Source organism: Cryptomeria japonica, chromosome 9, assembly GCF_030272615.1.
Source record: "Cryptomeria japonica chromosome 9, Sugi_1.0, whole genome shotgun sequence".
NCBI classification, from domain to species: domain Eukaryota; kingdom Viridiplantae; phylum Streptophyta; class Pinopsida; order Cupressales; family Cupressaceae; genus Cryptomeria; species Cryptomeria japonica.
In genome coordinates this window covers 493,085,960-493,113,748 of record NC_081413.1, presented here as the reverse complement: position 1 = coordinate 493,113,748, position 27,789 = coordinate 493,085,960, and positions in this window count along the sequence as shown.

Below are 27,789 nucleotides of genomic sequence, written 5' to 3'. Positions count from 1 at the left end.
TATCTCCCGTGCCAAAGGTCTTCAACACCTCTTTGACATACTTGGACTGAGTAATAAAGATTCCATCTTTCATTTGCTAAATCTGCAATCCATTGAAGAACTTAATCTCCCCTATGAGTGACATCTCAAACTCCTTTTTCATCTCGTCTGCAAAGTCATGACTCATCTTGTCATCTCCATGAAAGATTATGTCATCAACAAATACTTCACAAATCAGAATCTGATCTCCTTTAGATTTCAAGTAGATATTGCTATCTTCACTTGTTCTTTCAAATCCAATCTTCACAAGATGGGAGTGCAAGTGTTCATACCATGCTCTAGGTGCACTTCAGTCCATACAAGACTTTATGTAGCCTACACACCATGTCATTGTCTTCTGATAAGGCAAACCCATCTGGTTTCTCTATATATACATCCTCCTCAAGTATTCCATTTAGAAATACAAATTTTACATCCATTTGGTATACCTTGAATCCTTTAAAAGCTGCATATGCAAGAAGCATATGAACTCCTTCCAATCTTGCTACTGGAGCAAAGGTTTCTCCGTAGTCTTCTCCTTCTTCTTGGGCATATTCTTTACACACTAGTCTGGCTTTGTTCCTTATCACTGTGCCATCCTCATTTAGCTTATTTCTGAAAGCCCATTTGGTTCCAATGACATTTTTATGCTTTGGTCTGGGTACCAAAGACCATGTACCATTCTTCTCTAGTCAAGTTCCTCTTCCATTTCCTTGATCTAGTCTTCATCTTTATGTGCCTCTTTGAATGATTTGGGCTGAAATTCAGAGATCATACATGAGCTTTCTCTGACCTTTCTTCTTGTAAGAATTCCTACATCTTTGTCTCCTATGATTTTTTTTGGATCATGATTGAGTTTGACATACCTAGGTATATTCTTAACAGATTCCTCTTGCTTTTCTTCTTCATCCCCATCATCATCAGCATCAGAATCTACCGGTGTAGGAGCACAATTACTGGTACTGGGTTGATTTACAATCGGTTCCCAGAAGGTTACTATCTGTTCATCACCTACATGCTCACTGTCGGTTTCCTTAGTTTTCCTAGAGTTTTCATCAACCCTAACATTGATGCTTTCAACGATTCTCTGAGTCCTATTATTGAAACATTTGAGAGATTTACTCTTGGTGGAATATCCTAAGAATATTCCCTCATCACATTTTGCATCGAATTTTCTCTGATGTTCACTTCTCTTGATATAACATTTGCTACCAAATACTCTAAAGTAGCTTACCACTAGTGTCTTACCGGTCCAGTACTCATAAAAAGTCTTATCCTTTCCTTTCTTAATGAGTACCCAGTTCATTGTGTAGATTGCAGTGCTCACTGCTTCTATCCAAAAGGTGTGAGCAACCCTTCCTTGGATCAACATAGTTCTAGACACTTCAACCACAGTTCGGTTGCTTGTTTCTGCTAAGCCATTCTATTGTGGATTCTGAGGGGTAGACAGTTGCCTCTTGATGCCATTCTCTTCACAATATTTGTTGAATTCACTGGAAGTAAATTCCCCTCCTTGATCAGTTCTAAGGCATTTGATTCTTCTACCGCTTTCCTTTTCTACCAGTGCTCTGAAAGCTTTGAACTTTCCAAAGGCTTCAGACTTATCCTTCAAGAATGTGACCCACATCATTCTTGAGCAATCATTTGTAAGAATTATAAAATACCTATCTCCCTACACACTCCTAGTTTTCATAGGACCACACAAATGATTATGCACAAGATCAAGTAAATTGTCTGCAGTGAAAGATTTACCTTTGAAGGTTGAGGAAGACATTTTCCCCAGTTGACACTCTCTACACAGAGGATTTTCTAGTTTGCTCAGCACCGGTAGTCCTCTAACTACCTTAATCTTACTAGCCTTCACAATGTTATCAAAGTTAACATGGCAGAGTCTCCTATGCCATATCCAGCAATCATCAAACTTGGCCATAAGACATGTACTTATATTTGCATTCAGCTGAAATAGGTTACCTTTGGTCTACATATTGGTGTCCATCAGTTCACCATTCTTTCCTTTGATTTTGCATACTCCATTTTCGAATTCTAGAGTGAGTCCACTATCATTTAGCTGGGCAAGACTCAATAGGTTGTGTCTGAGACCTTCCACCCAATACACATTGTCAGCACTGCTCTTTCCATTTAGAGAGATGGATCCTCTACCTTTGACCATACATGGTGCATCATTGCCAAAACAAACCATACCACCATCATACTCTTCCAGTGATAGAAACTTGCTCCAGTCACCAGTCATATGGTGAGAACAACCACTGTCAATAATCCACTCATTGGAATTATCAAAGAGGGAGACAAGAGCCTTCTTGTCTAACACATCTTCCTTGACTATAACAAACACAATATCTTCATTTTCTTCATCTTCAGATTCCTCATCTGTGACACCTTCATCAACTTCTACAAAACAGTCTCTCTGGTTTCCTCCTTTGAATTTCTTGAACCTTTCTGATTTGTCCTTGTTATCACCATTAGGGCAGTTTATAGCAATGTGTCCTATTCGATTACAAGAAAAGCATTTCAAAGGGAGCTTACCTCTATATTTATTGGTTCCCTTAGGAAGTCTCTTGGCAAGAAGAGCTTCAAATACCATCAGGATCTCCTCATCATCCATTTCTCTGCTTTGTCTTGGTTCATTGCTGGTGCTTGCTTCTTTACCTTTCCTGGATGGTGCAACAAATGGTCTAAAAGCTGATTCAGTCTTCTGAATACTGCCATCAAAACTATTTGGTTCATAGGCTGTCAATTTTTCAATGATGGAGTCTAGGGATACCTTAGTCTTGTCTATTGACCTCAACTCATAAATAGCAGCAACCCTTATTGCATAGACCAGTAATAAGGATCTAAGGACTTTTCCAACAACAATAGAATCATCAATTTTGCCTCCTGCACTCTTGATATCTCCAACAATATTTTTGATTCTTATTCCATATTGTTGAATGGTCTCTCCTTCAACCATCTGCATATCTTCAAACTTTCCCCTAAGGCTTTCTTCCTTAGCTTGTTTCACATGCTCATCAAAGCCACAAATATTCTCAAGAGTATCCCATACTTCTTTGGGATTTTCTTTATCGTGAACATCAATAAACTCAATGTCACATAAGCTGCTGATTAGGGCTTCCATGACTTGCCCATTCTCTTGGATCTCTCTCTTTTGATCATTGATGAGAGTACTGGTAGGAATAACATAAGCATTCTCAACATAGCTCCAGAGTTGAGCACCCATGTTTTGATGTATATTTTCATTCTTTCCTTCCATATTTTGAAATTATCTCTATTGAACTTTGGACCTTCCCTCTTCATCATTACAATAGGATCTTTCCCTCAAGTGGTTAAGCTTACAATAAAGAGGACCTGGAGGATGCTCTGATACCAATTGATAACTCAATGATGAACAATGAGTACCAAACCGATACTGAGAGGGGGGGGGTGAATCAGTACAGACACAAAAACTTTTTCTGAACCGGTTTGACTGCAAATAGTGAACTTGAATGGCAATCACTAACATCGGTCTGAACCATATTACTACTGGTTAAACACAATAAGAATATGAAAGATATAAACCGGAAATACTTATCTTTCCACACAACCTATTCCCAAAAATAAAATCACTAAAGTTTCTCCATGCATTGGGCTTCTCCAAGCAGGCTATTGATCCCAAAAATAAAATCACTATCAAAGCCTATGATGATGAAGAAAGATCGTTTGAAGGAATTGTGATACTACCCATTTAGGTAGGTCTTGTACAAAGAGACACCATGTGCCAATTATTGGACATAGACTTGACATACAATATACTATTGGGTCGTCCATGGATCCATGAAATGAAAGTAGTGTCTTCCACGTACCATCAATGGATCGAGTTCCAAGGACAGTTCTGGAAAGCTTGATGAACTACTGAAGGATCAAAGGTGCAAGGGAGACACTAGAGGTCTTGGATTTAAGAAAGGATATGATAACTCAATGATGAACAGTGAGTACCAAACCAGTACTGAGAGGGGGGGGAGTGAATCAGTACAGGCACAAAAACTTTTCCTGAACCAGTTTGACTGCAAACAGTGAACTTGACTGGCAATCACTAACACCGGTCTGAACTAGATTACTACCAGTTAAACACAATGAGACTGTGAAAGATATAAATTGGAAACACTTATCTTTCCACATAACCTATTCCCTCATTTCTACATTATCCTTGTACATAGACAGGTAATCTATCATCAGAAATATAATAACTTGCTAAATCAACATGATTCACCGCTTAAATAGGAAATAACAAAGCATTAGAGGAAAGAGGCATCACACATGACACACATATTTTTCACATGCAAACCCAAATAGGAAAAACCATGGTGGGGATGAATACCCACAAGCTATTTTTGAACTCTTTAGAAGTTTGCTCTGTTAGGAGCCTAGTCCGGTTAAAGACTGTTACAACAGGTTCTGTTAGGAACCGATCCTGTTAGGGATCACCTAGTTAAGGGATGGCTAGAATTCCTGGTTAAGGGTTAAACCCTGTTAGAGGATTTTATGAACTCAATGGCTTTGAGTCACCTTGTTAAAGGATTTACAACAAGCTGGTTAAAGCTACGTTGTTAAGGGATTTTCCAACTGTTGAAGTGGTTAGAGATAAATAGGTATTACAATGATCTGGTAACAACACACAATGCCAATGCAGATCCACTTTAGTTCCTTCCTTCTGCATACACACTTTGTAGGTATCACTCCTCTTATCTGGTATGGCAAGAATCACATATCTTTGCACTTAGATACACACACAACATTTGCCAAAAATTTCAAAATGAAACACAACATCGACCTTATAGAAAATAGATAGGTCAACAACATAAACCCTAAACATTTGGGTTGAGCAATTCAGTCGATTCAATCCTGACCATTGAACACTTTGCATTTGAATACAATGGTCTTGAACAGATCTCAAGACATTCTCCATCGTTCATTCTTCACCGCCTCAAGGAGATGATAACCCATCACACATTCACAACTGTTTGCAGAAACTTTGCACATTCCCAAGGTAGATAGGATCAATCTCGTTCATGCAAGATCCTTCACATGCATGAGGCTGATGTGGCAACATGATCTGATCTCCATTAGATTGCTAAGTCATCACACAATGCCATCGATTGAATAACACAAGTTTAAAACACTTCAACCGGATACCCTGAAGCTGAGACTACCAACTAGTAGTCATACCATATTAAACCTTGATAGAAAACATTCCATATACCGGTTCACCTTTCAATATACTGGTTCACTTGAACAAACATACCGCTTCACTATTCTCAATAGTATACCAGTTCACTTTGCCAGTTGCTTGGCTTCAATTTACTGGCTCACTCTTCAACATATTACCAGTTCACTCTTCAACATATTGACATCAATGACAACACAATATCATCATGTCAACATACTTTGTATATATGCCAATAGGAGAAAGCTCCGGTACTGCAAATGAAATAGAAACAACCGGTCAGAAGGAGAATCCACCTGTCAACCAGAAATCACCAGTAAGGAAACCGAATGCACATAAATTTAATGGTAAATGTTTTGTTTGTAATAAAATTGGTGATATGGCAAGACATTGTAGAAATAGAGCAAATCAGGATAATAATGCAGTTCCCGGTCAATGTTGAAATTGTAAGAAGTATGGTCATAGGATAGAAGATTGTAGAGAGAATGTGAGATGTCACTTGCTTTGCATGCAACAAAATGGATAATCAATGTAGGTCAAGGAATGATCAAGGATAGAGTAAGGCAATTCAGAAAAATAATGTCACTTGCTATGCATGCAACAAAATAGGACATATTGCTAGATTCTGCAGAAGCAAGAATAATCCAGTAGGAAATGATGAAAAAGGAAAACATAAAGTTGATGATATCTAGAAGGAGCATGAGAGGAAATGGGTTAGGAAATCTGAAGATCAACCGACAGAGACAATGAACCCCGTTACTCAACCAGTAGAGCAAAATGTTCCCGCACTGCCAGAAGACTCATCCAGTAACTAAGGCATTAGCCTTAGGAGGAGGAAAATTAATGATAGATCTTACATTACCCTTGGTAGTGGTCTGAAAGCTTGTTTTAGATCTTGAAGTTAGTTTGAAGGTTTCCTGACACTAAGGTCATGGATTTTGAATTTGGTATGATAGATCGACACACATTTATGTCAATGAGAAATCAGGGTTTTTGCAGAATAAAAGAGAAATGTTTGTTCATTTTTTATCACACAACATTCAGAGTGAAGCATAGTGAGTTTAAGGTGATTCAAGGAGATCAAAAGCATTTTCAAGCAAATTCTAGTGCATTTGGTGCGGATTTTCAAGAAATTTCACCGGCGAAGGTTGTGAGGTATTTTATCAGTTCATGAACTATCTTTTGTTTATAATGGCTTTTGGATCTACTCACGTTCTGGTAGGTGTGGCTACCCCTATTTTTGTTGATGTCAACGATAGTCCGTACCCGATTTTCAGACAATGCCCTCAAATTGCAAAGGTTGATTATTCAATCGACACATTTTCTAGGGTTCTAGATGGAGTTCTAGTGTTGAAGATGTTCATGCATATATCCACTACACTCTAGAGGATTTAGGTTCAATTGATATCAAAACAATGTACATGACAAATTTCCTGAAATAGGAGAGGATTGATGAAACTGGAATTTCAAATTCTGAAGGATCAGGGTTCCATAAACATTTTGGAGATGTCAGAATTTGAAGATGAAATAATCCGGTATGTACTGAGCCATGTCCACGGGAAATTTATATTGTTGGAACAACCCTACAAAATCACCAAGAAGGCTATTCGTGCAATAACTGGTTTTCCCCAAGATTTTCAGACTCTCAGAAGGAAGAAAATTACCTAACAATGAGGTTGAGAAGTTAACTGGTGTAACTTTTGACAACTGGTCAATGAAGATCAACACTATCGGAGACAAAGTTGTTCAATTTGCAAGCATGGTCATTGGTTACAAGGAAACCCAATCAAACCGATTGAACTCAGTTTCCAGTTCATGCATTTATTGTGCTCATCAGATGGTCAAAGGAAATGATAGGTATGATCTCTATCAATGGATGTGTGAAGAGTTTACTTTAAACCTAGGGAAGATTAAGGGTAAAAAGAAAGGTGTTTTCCAGTAGTGTTGTTTGTTTGATGCTTTTATTTTTGAATGAGTTACCGGGATCCAGTAAAACTGAATGGGTATTTGATATGCTAGTAGGAAAGAAAATAAAGAATGTTATAAGAGGTTTGGGATAGGACAAGGAGAGAGACTCCAATCTATGGGGTTATTTCAAATTATTTCAGAATGCTATGAAGAAAAGAGAGAGAGTGCCTAAAAATATTGTTGATAAGTACTCTACAAAAATCTGCTTTATGGTTAAGAAGGATGAAACTTTAATGGAAGAAATGCAACCACATAACATTTGGATCACTAAGATGGGTTATGAGGTTGATGCTGAGATCTTGGACTTATATGCCAAGACTCTGATTGATGCCCCGATTGATGAAACTAAGAAAACCTTCGGGACAACAAAACAAAAGGAATCTAAAGTTCAGGTAAGTTTCAGTCAGAAGAAAAGGGAAGGAAAAATCGAGAAGGTTGGGGAATTTGTGGAGATGATGTCCTCTCAAATCAAGTAGATCATTGGATTGGCAGAAGGGTCATCTCCAACAGCAGTTCAGACTCCACTGGTAGAAACAACCAGCAAGGGTATACTTAAGAGGAAGAAACTGGAAACTTATATTTCCCTTGTTGAATCCGGTTCTGATACTGATGTTATGCCCCCAAAGATTCCCCAAACATACATCAAGGTACAAAGGAAGAAACCTATGGAAGGAAAGGTACATAAAGTGAAGGTCACTCCTCTCACAGCCCCCAAGAAAATTTTGAAGGAGAGGAACTAATAGAGAAGAGGAAACCGATTAAAGAATATACTTCTACTCCTGACAAGAAGAAGAAATCAGAATTAGATATAGCTCTTGAATCCGGTAAGAGTATTGAGGTTACTCCCCCTCTCTCAGTTGCTGAATTAATAGATCAAATAACCAAAGATGGAATTTTGAGTAATATCCAACATTATTATGAACCTATGGATGATAAGGATCAAATGGAGATTAAGGAAGCAGTTTTGTTGCATTTTGATGTATATATGAAGATATCACTTGATATTAAAAATCAAATACTAGGAGATTTTTACAATAAGCTAGATGCTAGGAGATTATCTACAGTTGAAGAGGATAAAAATATAAATTTGCAGGAGTTATTAACTATTTGTGGTGCAATAAGTGATGGGGAGTTGTAGAAGTGTCTTGAATATTCTAATAGAACAATTTTTCGGAGCAGACACCGACATGTGAGTCTCATGGTAGGTAGAGTAAATGAAATAGTTAAGGAGACCCACGAGGCATGGGTAAAATTCTTTGTAGACAAACTAGATTTCTTTACTGCATCAATATTTTTGCCTATCTGGTATTGATGACATATATGTTGATAGTAAGGGAAAAGATATATTGGGTAAGGATTAACCGGTTTTGGGACAAATACTAACAAAGGATATTTCTCCTACAGTATCACTTGTACATAATGTAAAGAAACCGGTAGATAACTTTGAAGTTGTGCATGATAAGCAGGATACACCAGAACATAACATTTCAGATGTAGAGGTTATTGATGTAGATACAGATAATAAATAGGTTGAGGATGTTGAACCTCTAGTAATAAATCTACATACTGAAGAGGCTAAGGTTGAGATGGTTACTGCACCAAGTGGCGAAGCCACCAGTGCTAGTCAACAGGTTGGAGAGTCCACTCATTCATTGTTGGAACTTGGATCATCCAGTCAAGTTGATTTTGGGTAGAAGAACATTGAGCAACTGAGGAGTTTTGAATTAATGTTTGTTGCAGCTCAGAAGTTGAGGAAGGAAGGATCAGAAGACAAGCAGGTCATTGAGCAGGCCATTCTAATTTTGTAGCAGCTATTTCTAGGATACTCCAGTCCGGTAGCTAGCCCCTCTGGGAAGCTTAAGAGTTTAAATGAACATATTGCAAAAGAGTTTCGAACTCTTCAACAAAAATCAAACCAGCAATTGATAGAGAGATACAATGCAGCTAGGAAGGTCACCTGTGACAATATGCTCATATCAGACAAGATCAAGATAACAAAGAAACTTACAAAGATTGATGAGGCTCTTAATCAGTGCAGTTGTATATATCAAACCAGCAATTGATAGAGAGATACAATGCAGCTAGGAAGGTCACCTGTGACAATATGCTCATATCAGACAAGGTCAAGATAATAGAGAAACTTACAAAGATTGATGAGGCTCTTAATCAGTGTAGTTGTATATATAGGTCTTGTACTAACACCGACAAACTTATAGCCGACTTGGAGGTGAAAACAAAAGCGAATAATGCTTGGTTGGAATATCTTGCTAACAGTTTTGATGGTACTCATTCATTGACCAGTGCCATTGATGGTCAAATTTTGGTAACAAAATCTAAGATATTTTCTTTGGAGAAAGATATGGACTGATTAATCCAACGAGCTAGGGAATTGAGAGGATTGGGAAGTCCCCAGTTGAACACTTTATTACTCCATAAGTAGGAAAGTCTAGAATTGATGAATAAACCCACATCGACGGATCTAATAGAAGAAGAACTACATGCATACATTCTTAATGGGTTTGTAACTATTTTGGGAACTTTGAAAACTGGTTGGGATACTTAGGATTTTTGAAGGGTGCTTACCCGGATATATTCAAGTACATCTAGATCACGTAAACACATTTTATTTAATTATTTAATTATTTTGCCTTGACTTTGTCATTGATGCCAAAGGGGGTGTGGTTGTTGTGAAAAATGTCAAGGGACATAATAAGTAATCTAGAACTCAGGAGGAGCAGGGTCAGTTTTGGTCATAAGATTTTGGGAGGAACCAAGACAACACTTCAACAATTCATGTTTCACATGAGTGTTGCCATCAATGCCAAAGGGGGAGATTGTTGGCAATTGACACTCATCCGATTTAGTTGTGTTGTCATTGATTGTAACACATATCATTTTGAGTTGGACACTTAACCGATACTCACTGGTATTTATGATTCAGCAACCGACATTCAGGGAAACTGACAAACTGGGAAGTGGTACATGAGACCAACATAGGAGATTGATCCAACAAGTCTACATGGTAGCAATCAACTGCATCGATTATGAAGTTTAATATAGTTATTTTTGTCTAGGCCAACATATAAATAAATTATAATATAATTGTAAGCCGACATAAGGCATTTATGCTTATGTTTGGGGAGGGTATTTAAGTCAGTCCGGTTAGGACATTTTGGATATAGGATGATGATATTGAGAGATATACATATGATGCGATATATTGTGCGAACAATATTGATCGAGTTTATGCGAATATAATATTTTGTAGTCGGTCTTGGTTATTAGTTTAAAGGTTTGGGACAAAGCAAGTTACTGATAAAGGATAACACAGTGGAAACTGGTACAGTTAGTGCTTGAACTGGAACTGATCCAGCATAGCAGATGCATTCTCTGAGTTCATAATTTTGTTTGTAAACCATTATTTGGTATTTGTAGTCAGTGAGGCTCCTTTTATGATGAGAAGTGTGCTCTAGGCTGTTAGCCTTCCGACATGTGCATGCTCCTATTGTAATATTTACTCATTTGGCAAGTGGATAGATATTGTGGGTCACCAATCCCACTGTGGTTTTTCCTCTTTGTGGTTTTGCACGTATAAATATTTATGTTATGGTATATATTCTTGTGGCGGCATTATTTGTAGTTGTTGTTATATTCTCTTATGGTTACCGGTTACTGAAATACTTTGTTAATAAGGTTAAAATTTATCTTACCGACAGAACACTGAGAGGACTGATTCACCCTCCCCTCTCAGTGTTCTTGGATTCCAACATTAGGAAGCTAATTAAAATAAAATTTTGTGCATATTTTGGGTAGTCCTATTGATGATTTGTACAGTTATAGGTAGAGAAGATCACATTCAATCTAGGTGCAAACCTTTTTCCCTTTCATGCATTCCTTATTCCCCCTTTCCCCCTCAAATCAATACATTAGGATTTATATGTGTTGGGTTAGTCCAACACCTACATCAGATTTCTAAGGAAGTTGGCCTTCTCAGGAGACTCAACCTCACATTATATAAGGTCCTACACTTGGAGGCATTTTCAACGTGTCATAGGTTTGATGAGCTTGAGAGTTCATCAAGGGTGCACACTTTTGTGACAACAATGTTTAGACTAGTGAACCCCAATTTCTCCTACATTTCATTTTGGTAAACTCAATGTATCTTATGCTTGCATTAACTTATGATATATTTATTTTTATATAATATTTTATGCATGTAAATTATTCATATTTTTAATAATTTATGAATTATATCATTTGTGCAGTTACATTTGATGCATTTAGAGAGCTAGTTCACCAACATTTCATTTTGGTGAACCTAACATGTCCTACACTAGCGTAATTTTTTATTTTTATTTTTAGATCTAATTTTGGTGAGAAATTTTTAGATTTATATTCATTCATATATTTTTTATGAACTTGCATTGGTTAAATAGTCATAAAATTACACATTGTTAGCAATTATATAATGCATTTTTTCATATGTTATCATTTGAGAGAAGAAAATTGTTTTCATTGCATTTTTAATTAGTTAGTTTTGTGATGAATAGATTTTATAGATGTAATGTTGGCCTAGCCACCCTTGTATCACTCTATCCCTCTCCTAAATATCTGCATATCCACAAGGAAATTTTAAGGAAAGAAAATGATTACATTATCACCTTTATCAATGCTCTCCCTTCTAAGGATGCAACATTGATGAGTCATGCTTGTCCCTCTCCCAAAATTGGTCCTACCCATGAGGATATTTTAGTGCAAGAGGATGATACCATAAACAACTTCCTGATTGTCACTTTACCTTCCATGCACCTAAAAGAAATCCCATCTAGAGATGATGCATTGACGGATCTTGCTAATGTTGAGAAAAATGGTGTCTCAACCTTGCATTTATGTGAGGTTACTATTTATAGTAAGTTTTCATTTGAGCATGAAATGGTGCGAAACTCTCCCTAAAGCTTCTGGTTGGCTAGATAAGCATTCCGGTAAAGTTGCGTCGCAAGGTCACAGCTAGTTTTGAAGATATTAAAGTTTTCGTCTTGGAGGGGTGCGATAAAATGTTTAAACTTAATTTTGGGGGCTTTAGAGGCTCCAAAACACCCTGAAAAGTAGTCATAACTGGCAAAGCGGGTTACGAGGTGATAGAGCACTTCGCGAGCTTTTCGGCGCTTCAAACGGTTCGTCAATCAGACACCCAATTCTCAAGTTATGGCCTCCGGAAGTTTGTACTCCTGAAATAGGAAAAATAATTTGTATCGGATACATAAATGAGATGTAAAGGGGAGCGACACATGTTGATGTGTGCTTTAACATGTCATAGGGCATCTAGAAGGGAGATAAGGTCGGCTACACCTTATTGGGTGGTTTTAGCCCATGGTTTTGTAATACCGTTTGACGGTTTCCTGTATTGTATCTCCTATTTATGAGGTGTGTGAGATAGAGGTTGTGTGTAAGAGTCTTATGTCTATTGAGTTGCCTCTGAATCCCTGATTAGTGGTACTCCTGTGAAGAGCTTGCTCTGCAAGTATGTTGTAATCTATTTTTGATTGCTGAACAAAATATTGAGCTGCTTTTGGAGGGTGGGGTTTTTCTCCCGAAAGGGTTTTCCCCACGTAAATCACTGTGTTGTGGTATGAATGCTATTATATCTATTTCTATTTTCTGTAACTGTTGTAATGATCTGAAAAAGTTTTGTATTACCCTCCTCTCAAGGTTAGTGTAGGAAGTTGTTTCCGCTACTTTACTTCCTTACAAGTGGTATCAGAGCCTGATCACCTTTGGTTTCAATTGTGGGCAGTTGGGCTTTTTGAACTAATCCAGATTTGAGTGGGAGCTTGTGCAGAAGACACTTTTTGATCTTGTTGCAGGAATATTCAGATGGCGAGTTCGTCAGGGAGAATAGAGGTGGAGAAATTTAATGGAAGTAATTTTGAGATGTGGAAGCTGAAGATGGAAGATCTGCTAATAGATCGAGATCTTTGGGATGTTGTTGATGCGAATGTCCAAAGGCCCCCAGATCCTACTGCGGCAGCTCAGTATGATGTTATGGACCGGAAAGCCAAGGGTCTAATCAGACTGTGCCTGACAAACTCTGTTCTAATCAATGTCCATGAAGAAAACTCTGCAAAGAAGCTATGGACTAAGCTTAGTGAGATGTATCAAGTGAAATCTTTATTAAATCAAATTTTCTTAAGAAAGAAATTGTATTCCTTGAAGATGGAAGAGGGTGGACGAATTGCAGACCACCTGGAAGCATTCAATATGTTGGTGGCTCAATTAGTATCCGTCGGTGTTAAGATGGACAAGGAGGAGAAATGTCAGATCTTGCTTTGCTCTTTGCCTGATTCGTGGGATTCTCTTGTTATGGCTATCGGTAGTACTTCTATTGTTTTGAAATCTGAAGACGTGGTGGGTGCCCTACTCGGTGAAGAGATGTGAAGGAAGGTATCCATCAGTTCAAAGGAAGCCCTAACCTTTCGTGGAAGACCTAAGGAGAAAGGCAAGAAGAATGAGAAGCGCGACAAGTCCAAATCCAAAGGGAGATCGAAATCTCCTGGAAAGTTTAAAGTCATTTGCTGGAACTGCGGTAAACTGGGTCACATCCGTAAGGACTGCAAAGAAGAAAAGAAGAAGAAGAAAAAGAAAAAGTTTGATTCTGATTCTGAGTCTGACAAGGAAGATGGCGATGCATTTATTGCGGCTTTGGCGACTCATGCAGGTAATGATGCCTGGCTAATTGACTTAGGTGCATCTTTTCATATGACTTCCAATAGAGATTGGTTTTCTGAATATGAAGGATTTAATGGAGGTAAGGTGTACTTGGGTGATGATTCACATCTAGACATTGTTGGTCGAGGTAAAGTTAGAATCATGTTTTCTGATGGTAGAATAAAAAGGATTAATGGTGTGTTACATATCCCTGGATTAAAACAAAACCTGTTATCTGTGAGCAAACTGATAGATGCGGGTGTGCAGGTAGTCTTTTCTAAAGCAGGTTGTAAGATGATTAAGGGTGCCATGGTAGTTGCTAGAGGTGTCAGGTTTGGCACTTTGTATAAGCTTGAAGCATACACTGTTGAATGTAATAGCACTTCTGTAAAAAGTAAATCGGCAGATACTTCATTGGAAGATTTGAAGGTTTCACCTTCAGCAGATGGAAATGGTTTTTGGGTACCTAAGGGTGCTCTTTCGTCTGAAGCAAAGTTACCTGCAGAGAAGACTATGTTATGGCACCAGAGACTTGGCCACATTGGAGAAAAGGGTCTAAGGACCTTGAAAAATAAAAATCTTGTTGAAGGTTTGAATGATTGTAATCTTGACTTTGATTTCTGTGAGCATTGCATTTATGGAAAACAAAACCGCGTTCAGTTTTACTCGAGTTCTCATAAAACTTGTGGTGTTTTGGATCTTATCCATTCTGATGTGTTTGGTCTAGTAGATGTCTCTTTGATTGGAAAATCCACATATTATGTTTCATTTATTGATGATTTTAGTAGAAGGACATGGGTTTATTTCCTAAAGAGTAAATCTGAAGTTTTTAGTCGTTTTAAAGAATTTAAAGCAATGGTTGAGTTGCAGACTGGAAAGAAAATAAAATGTTTGAGAACTGATAATGGCGGTGAGTTTTGCTCTAATGATTTTGATAGATTCTGTAAAGACTGTGGAATTAACAGGCAGAAGACAACTCCGTATTCTCCACAGCAGAATGGAGTTGCAGAAAGAATGAACAGGACACTAATGGAGAAGGCTAGGAGTATGTTGAGTGGTGCTGGTCTCGAACAAAAGTTTTGGGATGAAGCTGTTGCCACTGCTTGCTACCTGATTAACAGGTCTCCTACATCAGCTCTTGTTGATAAAACGCCTATGGAAGCATGGTCAGGTCACAAGCCTTCATTGAGACATCTTAGAGTTTTTGGTTGTGAGGCATATGCACATGTGCCAAAGGAGAAGCGAACAAAGTTGGAGAATAAGGCTATGAAATGTATCTTCATCGGGTATAGTTATGGTGTGAAAGGATACAAGCTTTGGGACCCTGTTGCACAAAAGGTAATTCACAGTAGAAGTGTTATTTTTAGAGAAATTAAATCTCCTTCTGTTACATTGCAGCCAGAACAGACTAAAAAACAAGATGTGATTCAACTTCCTTCTACACCTGAAAGAGTTGAATCGAGACCCCTAGATAGGCAAGAAGTTGAGGAGAGCTCGTCTAGCTCTGAATCTTCAGAAAAGGAGGAAGAACCTCCAACTCAGCTTGTTCGAAGGTCTACAAGACATAGACAACCACCTGAAAGGTATTCACCTAATGATTGGAGATGTATTTTTGCTCTGAATACTAGTGTGGATGAACCGAAATCTGTAGAAGAGGCATTAGGTATGAATGATGCAGAATCCTGGAAGATTGCTATGGAGGAAGAAATGGCAGCTTTGAAAAAGAATGATACATGGGATCTTGTACCATTGCCTAAAGGATGAAAACCTATTGGTTGTAAATGGGTGTTCAAGAAAAAGATTGGTTCAGATGGAAGCATTGAGAAGTATAAAGCAAGGTTGGTTGCAAAAGGCTACTCTCAGGTTGAGGGTGTTGATTACGGTGAGATATTTTCTCCTGTTGCAAAAATGACGTCCATTAGATTTTTGCTTTCTATTGCTACTGCTTATGATTTAGAGGTTGAGCAAATGGATGTGAAAACTGCTTTCCTTCATGGTGATTTGGAAAAAGATATTTATATGACACAGCCGGAGCACTATGTGGTGAAAGGCAAAAGTAATTTGGTCTGTAAATTGAAGAAATCTTTGTATGGCCTCAAGCAAAGTCCTAGGATGTGGTACCAGAAATTTGATACATATGTGTTGAGTTTGGGATTTGAACGTTCTAAATCAGATCACTGTGTTTATTATAAATCTGATGGTGATCATTTCTTATTCATTGCATTGTATGTTGATGATATGTTATTCATTGGTAAAGGGAAAGGTATGATTTGAGAACTGAAGTCTCAGCTCACTGCTAAATTTGAAATGAAAGATCTTGGTGCAGCAAAGCACATTCTTGGGATGGAAATTAGAAGAGATAGGGTGAACAGAAAGCTATGGCTAGGCCAGAGTAAGTATGTGAATTCAGTGCTACAGAGGTTGAACATGCAGAATTGTAGACCATTGAGTGTTCCTTTTATAGTTGGAACGAAACTATCTGTTTCAGATTGTCCTACATCCCCATTGGAGATGGAAGACATGAGCAGAGTGCCTTACCAGAGTGCGGTTGGAAGCTTGATGTATGCTATGGTCTGTACTAGACCAGACATTGCCCAAGCAGTGGGAGTACTTTCTAGATATATGTCTAATCCTGGTAGAGTTCATTGGGATGCAGTCAAAAGAGTCTTCAGATATTTGAAGGGTACTTCAGAGTATTCTTTGTGTTATCATGGTAATTCAGTTGGAGACATGACTTCCCTTGATATCCATGGTTATGTGGATTCAGATTGGGCAGGTGATATTGATAGCAGAAGATCCACCAGTGCTTATGTGTTTACTTTGTTTGGTGGTGCAATTAGTTGGATGAGTAAGCGACAGGCTGTGGTTGCTTTATCCACTACTGAAGCAGAGTATATGGCAGCTACTCATGCTTGTAAAGAGGCCATTTGGCTTAAGAGACTGTGTTCGGATATTGGAATAAAACAAGGTACAGTGACAGTTTACTGTGACAGTCAGAGTGCAATTAGCCTAGCTAAGAACCCGACATTTCATGCCCGTACCAAACATATTGATGTTCAGTATCATTTTGTTAGAGATATGGTCGAAGATGGTAGGGTGAAGCTGGTTAAGGTGGAAACTTTGGTGAATGTTGCAGATGCTTTAACTAAGGCTGTGAGCACAGAGAAGTTCAGATGGTGTTCAGAGTCTATGGGCCTTATGGCCCCTAGCAATTGATTCATTGTGTTGACATTCCCTTCCGCTCCTGCAAGGTGTTCGACAAGTGGGAGATTTGTTGAGAAAAATGGTGTCTCAACCTTGCATTTATGTGAGGTTACTATTTATAGTAAGTTTTCATTTGAGCACGAAATGGTGCGAAACTCTGCCTGAAGCTTCTGGTTGGCTAGATAAGCATTCCGGTAAAGTTGTGTCGCAAGGTCACAGCTAGTTTTGAAGATATTAAAGTTTTCATCTTGGAGGGGTGCGATAAAATGTTTAAACTTAATTTTGGGGGCTTTAGAGGCTCTAAAATGCCCTGAAAAGTGGTTGTAACCGGCGAAGCGGGTTACGAGGTGATAGAGCACTTCACGAGCTTTCCAGCGCTTCAAACGGTTCGTCAATCGGACACCCGGTTCTCAAGTTATGGCCTCCAGAAGTTTGTACTCCTGAAATAGGAAAAATAATTTGTATCGGATACATAAATGAGATGTAAAGGGGAGTGACACATGTTGATGTGTGCTTTAACATGTCATAGGGCATCTAGAAGGGAGATAAGGTCGGCTACACCTTATTGGGTGGTTTTAGCCCATGGTTTTGTAATACCGTTTGACGGTTTCCTGTATTGTATCTCCTATTTATGAGGTGTGTGAGATAGAGGTTGTGTGTAAGAGTCTTATGGCTATTGAGTTGCCTCTGAATCTCTGATTAGTGGTACTCCTGCGAAGAGCTTGCTCTGCAAGTATGTTGTAATCTGTTTTTGATTGCTGAATAAAATATTGAGCTGCTTTTGGAGGGTGGGGTTTTTCTCCCGAAAGGGTTTTCCCCACGTAAATCACTGTGTTGTGGTATGAATGCTATTATATCTATTTCTATTTTCTGTAACTATTGTAACGATCTGAAAATTTTTTGTATTACCCTCCTCTCAAGGTTATTGTAGGAAGTTGTTTCCGCTACTTTACTTCCTTACAGCTAACCCCTCTCCCAATGTTTGTCAAACTCATGGGTACTCCTTTGAGCAATAAGGTGATATCATAAATAATTTTCTTGATGCTCTCCCTCTTAGAGATTGGTGTAGAGGCAGCTAAGCACACAAGCATAACAGGAGGTTAAAAGTCATAATATGAGAAATTTTATTGTATTTGTTTCATTCATAATGTATTAAGGTTATTTGAGTCCATTGAATCATAATATGTAAGGCTAAATGAACCATTTTGTCCAAAGTTTCTCAAGTTGTGCATTAAGGTCCTAATTGGGTCAAGAAGGTCAAAATGGTGTAAAAGTGTCATGGAAGGGTAAAAAGATGTAATATTTGTTATTTGGTCCATTTGGAGATGTGTATAATGTCCTTATAATGTTTTGTCAAGTTTGGAGTTCAACTTGAAGAATTGTCAGTTATGTCAAATGTTGTCAAGCAACAAAATATGTTGTAAATGTTGCAAAAAGGATGTATTTCTATCTTGTGGGAAGTTGTAACTATCATATGGATGTAGGAGGCTATAAATATTCTGATTTGGTTGAATCTATGGTGTGTGTGAAGTTAGAAGAAGAGTTTGAATGAGATAAACCGATAAGCCTCTAATTGTCACCATCCTGCAGGTATTTGGTGGACAATAGAGAGCAAGTATATCATTTTAATTATTGATTTCTCATGTAATGATAAGGGAGATTGAGGAAGATAGAAGACCACCAACAAATTAATTTTTGTAAATTATTTTATTGGGAAGAGAATAAAGAGTTTGTTGTTTTGAATTCATTTGACAGTTATTGGTTGCAAGCATGATTCTTGCTGCTATTTGGCATTTTATTGTATGTAAATAAATTGAATAAAGTCTAAAAGCTATTTGGGATGATGATAGGATGGATTAAATTTTTTTTGAATCCATTTTGAGCATTGGAAGTGATGTGTGGAGAAAGTTTGAATAGATTCTTTCAAAACTATCATAAAACCCTCCAAATTGGGGTTTATAGAGAGTTTCACTAATATATTTTGATTGCACCATTGGAAATAGTTGTAAATTTGGTATTTGATAGAGTTTTGAATTATATTTAAAATTAATTAATTTTAAATGTGATTGTTTGAGTATTTTCTGAGATATTTGATGCCCTAGGTGGACCGAGCATGCACATTTCTTGTTTTTTTCTGTCACAGTCAAAATGGTCTCAATGTAGAGGACATAACTCTTAATTACACCGTTGGATCTTGATAATTTTTTGAAATATTTTTAAAAAACCTAGTTTTCTACATTCTCATTGAAGCGATCATCCAAATAATTTTTGGTTTGCAAGTTATGAGTAACAGTGTACTGGTCTATCAAAACTGTCACAACTGGGACAATCATAGAGAGGAAGTGAACTTTGGTTTGTTTGCCAAGGTTAAATGAAGATTGGTATAATTCAAGGGAAGTGGAAAGGAAATGTGTTATGGTATAGTTTTTTTTATTTTAATAATAGACTAATGGTTTCTATTTGTAAAGTAGTCAATGCACATGCCTAATGTTGTAGAGGTTGCACAAGTTGGAAGTTGCTATTATCATGAACATGTTGTAGGTATGAGACATATTTGAAAGATGTTTGGAAGAATGAGTTTAACAAAATATTGGAGGGTACAAGATTTATGTTTAGGGGTTAAAGGTAATTGGTAAGCTTGTTTTTTATTTGATTAACATTGTGTTATGAGATGGAAAGATGTTGAGTTATTTGGTGCTTTGGAGACAATGATGTTTGTGTTGACATTGAAGGGGTTGATTTGAAACCAATGTGTGATGGATTTGATATTTGATGGATTAAGTGCAAGATGACATTGAGTAAGTTGATTTAATATTTGGAGTTAAATCCTGTTAGATGCCTCAAACTCATTGAGTTGATTATTGTTTGGGTCATTGAGCACCCTAGAATTGGAACTCCATCGTTAATTTTGGGTTCTTGTTTGTTTTTTCATGATGCTATGCATTAGAGATGAGTCCTTAGAAAATTAAGAGCAGAATTAAGTCAATTATATTCATGTTTATAATCATGTGAAGCCTAAAATTGTTGTCTATCTTCATTAAGATTCCCATCTATCTCAAAACAAATCAGTGATTGTTGTTAAGGGAAGGATGAATCAGAATCCTAATTATCATGCAGTAGCTCACAAATGTAATAGTCAAAACAATAAACAATATTCAAATGTTCTTCCCATTTTTTAGCCTTTTCTTCCTCCATACCTTGTCTTTCACAACATGTTGGTAAGGAGTATCATCTTGTTGAGAAGCTTCGTGCTACTCCAACTATGATCTCCTTTTTGGATTTGATTCAAACTTCACCTAGTTACCATGGGATGCTCCAAGAAACCTTATATAAGATAGTTTTCTCATCCTTACTCGATTTTATGCATGAAAAAAATCCAGATATTATTTTCAAACACCATGACTTACCACCTTTGGAAGTTCAAAATCAATATGATTTCCTCATGATTATTGTCCTCATTAATGATAATGATATGCGACATACCTTAGTTGATAATGGATCAGATCTTAATGTTTATAGCATTGACTTATTACATAAGATTAAAGTGGATACCTCACTCTTTTAACCAAATTCTCTTTGTATTCATGGATTTGATAATGTTGCTAGATAGTTATTAGGTAAAATTACATTGCCTATTAAAGTAGGCCATGTGATCTTACACACACCTATCCATGTCATGCCTAATAATCCCGCATAAACTTATTTTAGGTAGACCATGGCTCTATGCTATGCAAGCAGTCCCTTCTACTTTTCATTAGATACTCAAGTTCATTCACAACAATGAGATATATGTGCTAGAGGGTGATACAAGATTGCATAGTGATGTTGAAAAAGGAGTAAGATTCATATCTTCCCTTACTAGTATGGTTCTAGTTACGACAAAGTCTATTATTTATAATGCTTTCTTATAGAAAAATTGGGGTTCATTAGACTTTAAATCCTCCTTTTGTGGATAATATAAAGTTCCTAATTTAAGACTCAAGCCTCAAAGGACCCTAGTGTTTCCTTTGTTCAACCTTCTTGTAAGTCCATTCCAACCTCTTCTTCTTACAAAACATGTCTTCCTAAATTTATTATGATTACGAAATATATGTTTCCTTCTTAATTTATGCTTTTTTGTTGAATATAAATCATAAGTTTTTTAAAGATTAAAATTATTCATGCTTTGGTATAAAATGAGATTTTTCACCATTGCCTCAAAGTAAAGTCATTGCTTATTTTTAACTATACTCATTATTGGTCCCAAATTTTATAACACTTGTAGATAGTTAAAACACGTGTTGAAAAAGAATAGGAAAAATTATTTAATGAAAACATGTGTAAATAAATTAAAAACTAATTACAATTGTGTGTGTGATACAATAATTGTATAATATATTTGATTAAACCACTATAAAAATATAAATAAGAAATTTTAAATCTCACACACACACACACACACACACACACACACATGTATATGTATATGCATACATACATAAATTTATATATACACATATACACACACATACACATATGTATATACGTATATAGATAGATATACATATATTTATGCATATATTGTTGGCAAAAATGTATCAAACTAGGAGGGGGTGAATTATTTTGCTCACGAACTCTACACAACACAAACTTAAATTTAGATATGATAACTAGCAATGAAAGAACAAATAAACACTGCATCAATACCACACATAACACCAAGATTTTTTAGATTGAATATCCGGTTAAGGGAAAAACCACAGTGGGAACCTACCCACAATGAGATAATACCTTGTTAGGAGTAAGTGAAATATTACAATGGGGAATGCACAAGTGAAATATTGCAATGGGGAATGCACATGCATTCAGGCACACTGCCTAGAGCTCACTGAGCTCTAATCACAAAACAAGAAGGGCTACAACCCTTGGGAAAGCTCACTGCCTAACATAAACATTTGGATTACATCCAAATGATCATGAACTAATGAAATAACATCTCCTAATGTCTGGTTATAGTTTTGGTTAAGCACATACTCAAAGTATGCTCTTTCACACTCCTTCACACTTCTCCTCTACTGCTGAAAGATTAAATCAATGTTCGCACACACATATACAAATCTCACATGAATATTACATATATTTATACAAATCATCAACCTATATTTCAAGGTCGGCTCAAACCTCAACACAAATTACAAGATAATAACCTCACATGCTACAAAAATTCATGCGGACCAAAAGAATGTTGGCTAAGACATAGTTTGGACCTAAACCAACACCGCACACAAGAAACACCTCCAAGGATTACGCTTTGATCATCCACAACATGCTACAATAAATATGAATGTCACATAGCACAATGAACACCACTAGATCAAGAAAATGATCAATAAAACACACAACGATCAATGTAGACCATTAACATGGATAGAACATGATCTAGAAACATCCTCAAGCAACATGAATCACCACAAAAATAATAGCCGCAACATCACAACTTACTAGAATCTTCATCATCATTATACCGAAGCTCAAGAACACCAACTATAATAACAGTCAAACTAAAAGATTCACTTGCAGACCTCCAAATCACAAACCATCTAAATTGAGGACATATATGAGTGTCCCAAACACTCTGTCAAATCTGCAAACCAAGATATTGTAATTCTGGAGTAGAATCTATAATACCGAATAACACAAACAACTGAATAACCAACTTCAATACCAGATCACACAACTTGATCAAATAATCGCGTGGACCACTAAAACTTCTACTGAATCAACTAGAGATACTTATCTCAAAACCCATTAATTCATAACAACTCATCTGCAACACACTGACTAAACCAACCCACTCAATATAATTGAAACACTGGAATACAAGAATATATTGACATCAATGAAAACACATCATTCTAGTAAACTTCTTAACAATATCCAACAATCTCTCCCTTTGGAATTGATGGAAACATATGAATGTGAAAAACAATCAATGCAAAGAAAGAAATTAACAATCAACAATCTCCCCCTGAGATCAACATAGGATATAACAGTTTTTCACATGCTTTTCTCCCCCTTTGACATCAATAAAAAAGGCACATACAAATCATGGTTCTCTTACCCTTAGAACAAACTCACAAATCTGAACATTTGAACCACACACTGACTACTCACCCTGAGTAGCAACCTCACTGATCAATCCAGATCACAAGATATCTCTGTGAAGTCCACTAGACTGATGCAAATCCATGCATCTTAGTTCTCATTAGGAGGGGAAATAACCCCTAGCTTCTCTCTAAGATACTCAAAAGTACCTTTAGGCAAAGGCTTAGTGAAGATATTTGCAATCAATTCCTTTGAGATACATACTCCAATCTGACTTCCTTCTCATTCACCTGCTCTCTCAAGAAATGAAACTTGATTGTTATATGCTTGGTCTTTGAATGGAACATTGGATTCTAAGGAATGTTTATAGCCCTTGAATTATAATAGTAAATAGCAGTAGGCTCATCAAAAGTAACTCTGATATCCTTCAACATCTGCTTCATCCAAATCACCCGAGTACAATTACTAGCAGCAATAATGCATTAAGCTTCTATAGTAGATAAAGATATAGCATTTTGCTTCTTACTCATCCATGAAAAAAATCTCTTAATAAAGAAAAATTCACCACCACTAGTACTCTTTCTATCATTCAAATCACCCACCCAATCAACATCTGTAAAAACACTCAAAGTTATATCATCATCTCTAGGATACCACAAATCAAAATTAATTGTCCCTTTCAAATATCTAAAAATTCTTTTCACAACAACTACATGAGATTCCTTAGGATTAGCTTGAAATATAGCAACAAGACAAACACCATTCATAATATCTGGTCTAGGTTGAGTCAAATACAATAGTCCACCAATCATAGATCTGTATCTAGTTTGATTTGCTTTCAGAGAATCATCATCCTTTGTCAACTTACATCCAGTCACCATAGGTGTACCAATAGGATTTGCATCATCTAAACCAAATTTCTTCAACAATTTCTTCACATAATTAGAATGAGATATAAAAATACCTTTATCCAACTAAGTAATTTGCAATCCCAAAAAGAATTTCATCTCACTAATCATAGACATCTCAAACTCATTCTGCATATTATCAACAAACTTCTTGCACAAACAATCGTTTCCACCAAAAATAATATCATCAACAAAAAATTCAACAATCAAGACATTATAATTATGAATCTTGAAGTGTAAATTACTATCAGTAATACCTTTATTGAATTCAAGCTTCATCAAGTACTTATCCAATCTGGCATACCAAGCTCTTAGGGCTTGCTTCAATCCATACACTACATTCTTCAACCTGCAAACCATATCCTTCTAATCTATCAACTGAAAACCATTTGATTGCTCAATGTAAACTTCTTCTTCTAGCTCACCATTAAGAAAGACTGACTTGACATCCATCTAATAAACCTTGAAATATTTGTAAGAAACATAAGCAATAAGTATTCTAACAACTTCAATTATAGCTACCGGAGCAAAAGTCTCCTCAAAATCAATTCCTTCCATTTGAGAATAACCCTTACAAACAAGTCTTGTTTTATTCCTAACAAGTTCACCTTGCTCATTCAATTTATTCTGAAACACCCATTTAGTTCCAATTACATTTTTATCCTTAGGTCTGGGAACAAGAATCCATGTATTATTCTTCTCAGTCTGATTCAACTCTTCTTTCATTGCTTTAACCCAATTTTCATCTTTACATGCTTCACTAACATCCTTAGGTCAAATCTTAGAAATCAACCAATGCTCTTCAACAATCATTCTCCTCATCATCACACCTCTATTATTATCACCTATGATCTGATTCTCTAAATGATTCAGCCTTATATACCTGAGAGTCTTAGGATTTTCATGATTCTCAGATTCTTGACCTCTTTTTTCTACACTAGCACTTGCACCTTCTCCTTTATTCTTAGGTTTTTGTAGAGGAATTTGCACTTGATTCTGGGTCTACACTTTCTTTCCTTTATCTACAATGACATCCTAATAATCTAAATCATATCTGGAGCATCTGGGCTGATACTCATTTCCTTCATCAACTTTCACATTAGCACTTTCAACTATCTTTCTCAATCTCTTGTTATAACATTGGTAGGCCTTACTCTTGGTAGAATAAAGATTAGTTCATCATGTGTATCATCAAAATTCCCTAGATCTTCATCTCTTCTGATATAGCATTTACTACAAAAAATTCTAAAATATCTAACTATAGGAAAATGACCAAACCATAACTCATAAGGAGTCTTACCAGTATCACCTTTGATATGCACCCTATTAAAAGTATATACTGCAATACTCGCATCTTCTCTCCAATAGACATGTGGAACATTTCCTTCAATCATCATGGTTCTAGTAGCTTCCTAAATTCTCATGTTCTTCTTTTCCACAACACCTTTCTGCTTAGGGGTTCATGAAGCAGATAATTGTCTCTTCACCCCATGCTATTCACAAAAAGAATTGAACTCATGAGAAGTAAATTCACCACCTCTGTCAGAGCTCATACACTTCAAATTCAATCTAGTCTTAGTCTCAACCATAGCTTTGAAAGTCTTTAAATTCTCCAATGCTTCAAACTTATTTCTTAAGAAAGTAACCCACATCATCCTTAAATAGTCATCAATTAGCAACATGAAATACATGTCACCTTGCAAGCTTCTCACTCTAGAAGGACCACACAAATCAATATGCACAATGCAATATCCCATCAGAAGTATGTTGTTTTCTTGTAAAAGAAACTCTTGTCTGCTTTCCTAACTAGCATTCCTTACATACCGGATTAGAAGGCTTTACAATCTTAGGAAGATCTCTCATTGCTTGAGTAGAACTTGTCTTAATCATGCAGTCAAAATTCACATGACACAACCTTCTATGTCATAACCAACTTTCATCAATATGAGCAATCAAGCAACTTTTACCACCACCATTCAAGTGAAAGATATTACCTTTAGTCTTTGTACCTGATGCAATATAAATTTTGGAGCTACTCAAGATCTTACATTTTTCATTCTTGAATTGCAAATCATAGCCCTTATCAACCATCTATCCAACACTCAAAATATTATGCTTTAGACCTTCAACATACAAGACATCATCAATGTTGTGCTTACCATCAAGAAAAATAGAACCTCTACCATGGATTATACCAACTTTGTAATCTCCAAATCTTACTACTCCACCATCATACTTTTCCATGCTCACAAACTTACTCTTATCATTTGTCATATGATGAGAGAAACCACTGTCAATAACCCATTCATCTTTTTCTTCAACTTTAGCAGCTAAATCTTTCTCCTCATTAATACAACTAGTAGAATCAATAGTCACCAGATCATCTTCCCTAATAGAAATAAACACCCACTCATCTCCTAAATTTCTTTCCTTGTTTCATCATTTGTCAAACCTTCAGCAACAACAAAATAACACTTCTTATGATATTTAGACCTGTATGACTTTAATGGCTTCTTAGAAACTCTTTCTAGACACCTTGAGGAAAAATGTCCTATCTTATTGCATGAAAAAAATTTAAGAGGAAAATTCCCTTCATACTTATCGACACCTTTAGGCAATCTTTTAGCAATCAGGGCTTCAAGCTCTTCAAGCTCTCTCATATCCTTCTCATATTTGGATACCCTTGTAGAAGTTTCTCCCGAATCATGTTTCTTCTTCTTAGATACAGTAGCTTTGAATGCAGATTCAAATTTAGGAAGAGATTCACCAAATCCACTCAACTCAAAAGAAACAAGCTTTCTAATCAACATGTCTCTAGTCACATCTGTCACAGTCCAGATCTCCTTAATAGCAACAACATTATTTTTGTAAGAAAGAGGCAAGGATGTCAACACCTTAGCTACAATCTCATATTCTTCTAACACTCCACCAGCACATCTAATGTTCAACACCAGCTCATTCACTTTCTGCATAAAGGAGGCAATGTTCTCATCTTTTCCCATCTTGAGCATCTCATACTTTCTGTTCAAACTCTGCAACTTATCAACTTTCACATGACTATCACCTTCATACAAAGTCTCTAGCTTCTTCCAGATCTTATGAGCAGTCTATAAATCCATCACATTAGTCTTCTCAAAATCAGACAAGGAACTCAAGAAGGCTTCCTTAGCTCTAATATTGAATTCAACTTCCTTAATCTCATCCGGAGTAGTAGGACCATTTTGAGTAGCATTATACACATTCTTAGTAATCTTCCAATAGTCTTCACCAATGCATCTCAAATTACATTCCATCTAGTTCTTCTAGAGAGTGTAATTCGTTCCATTAAATCTCAAACTACCCTTCCTAAAAGAAAAGGTTGTCATCCCTGATCACCTCAAGCAGTCAAGATTCTTCCAAAGAATCTAGCTCTGATACCAATTGTTGGAAACAATTCAACAAGATGAGAGGGGGGTTTAATCAATTTTCTCATAAACTCTACAAAACTCAAACTTAAATTTAGATTTGATAACTAGAAATGAAAGCACAAATCAACACCACATCAATAACACACATAACACCAAGATTTTTGACGTGCAAAAATTAGTTAAGGTAAAAACCACAATGGGAACCTACCCACAATGAGATAATACCCTATTAGGAGTAAGTGAAATATTACAATGGGGAATGCACATGCATTCAGAC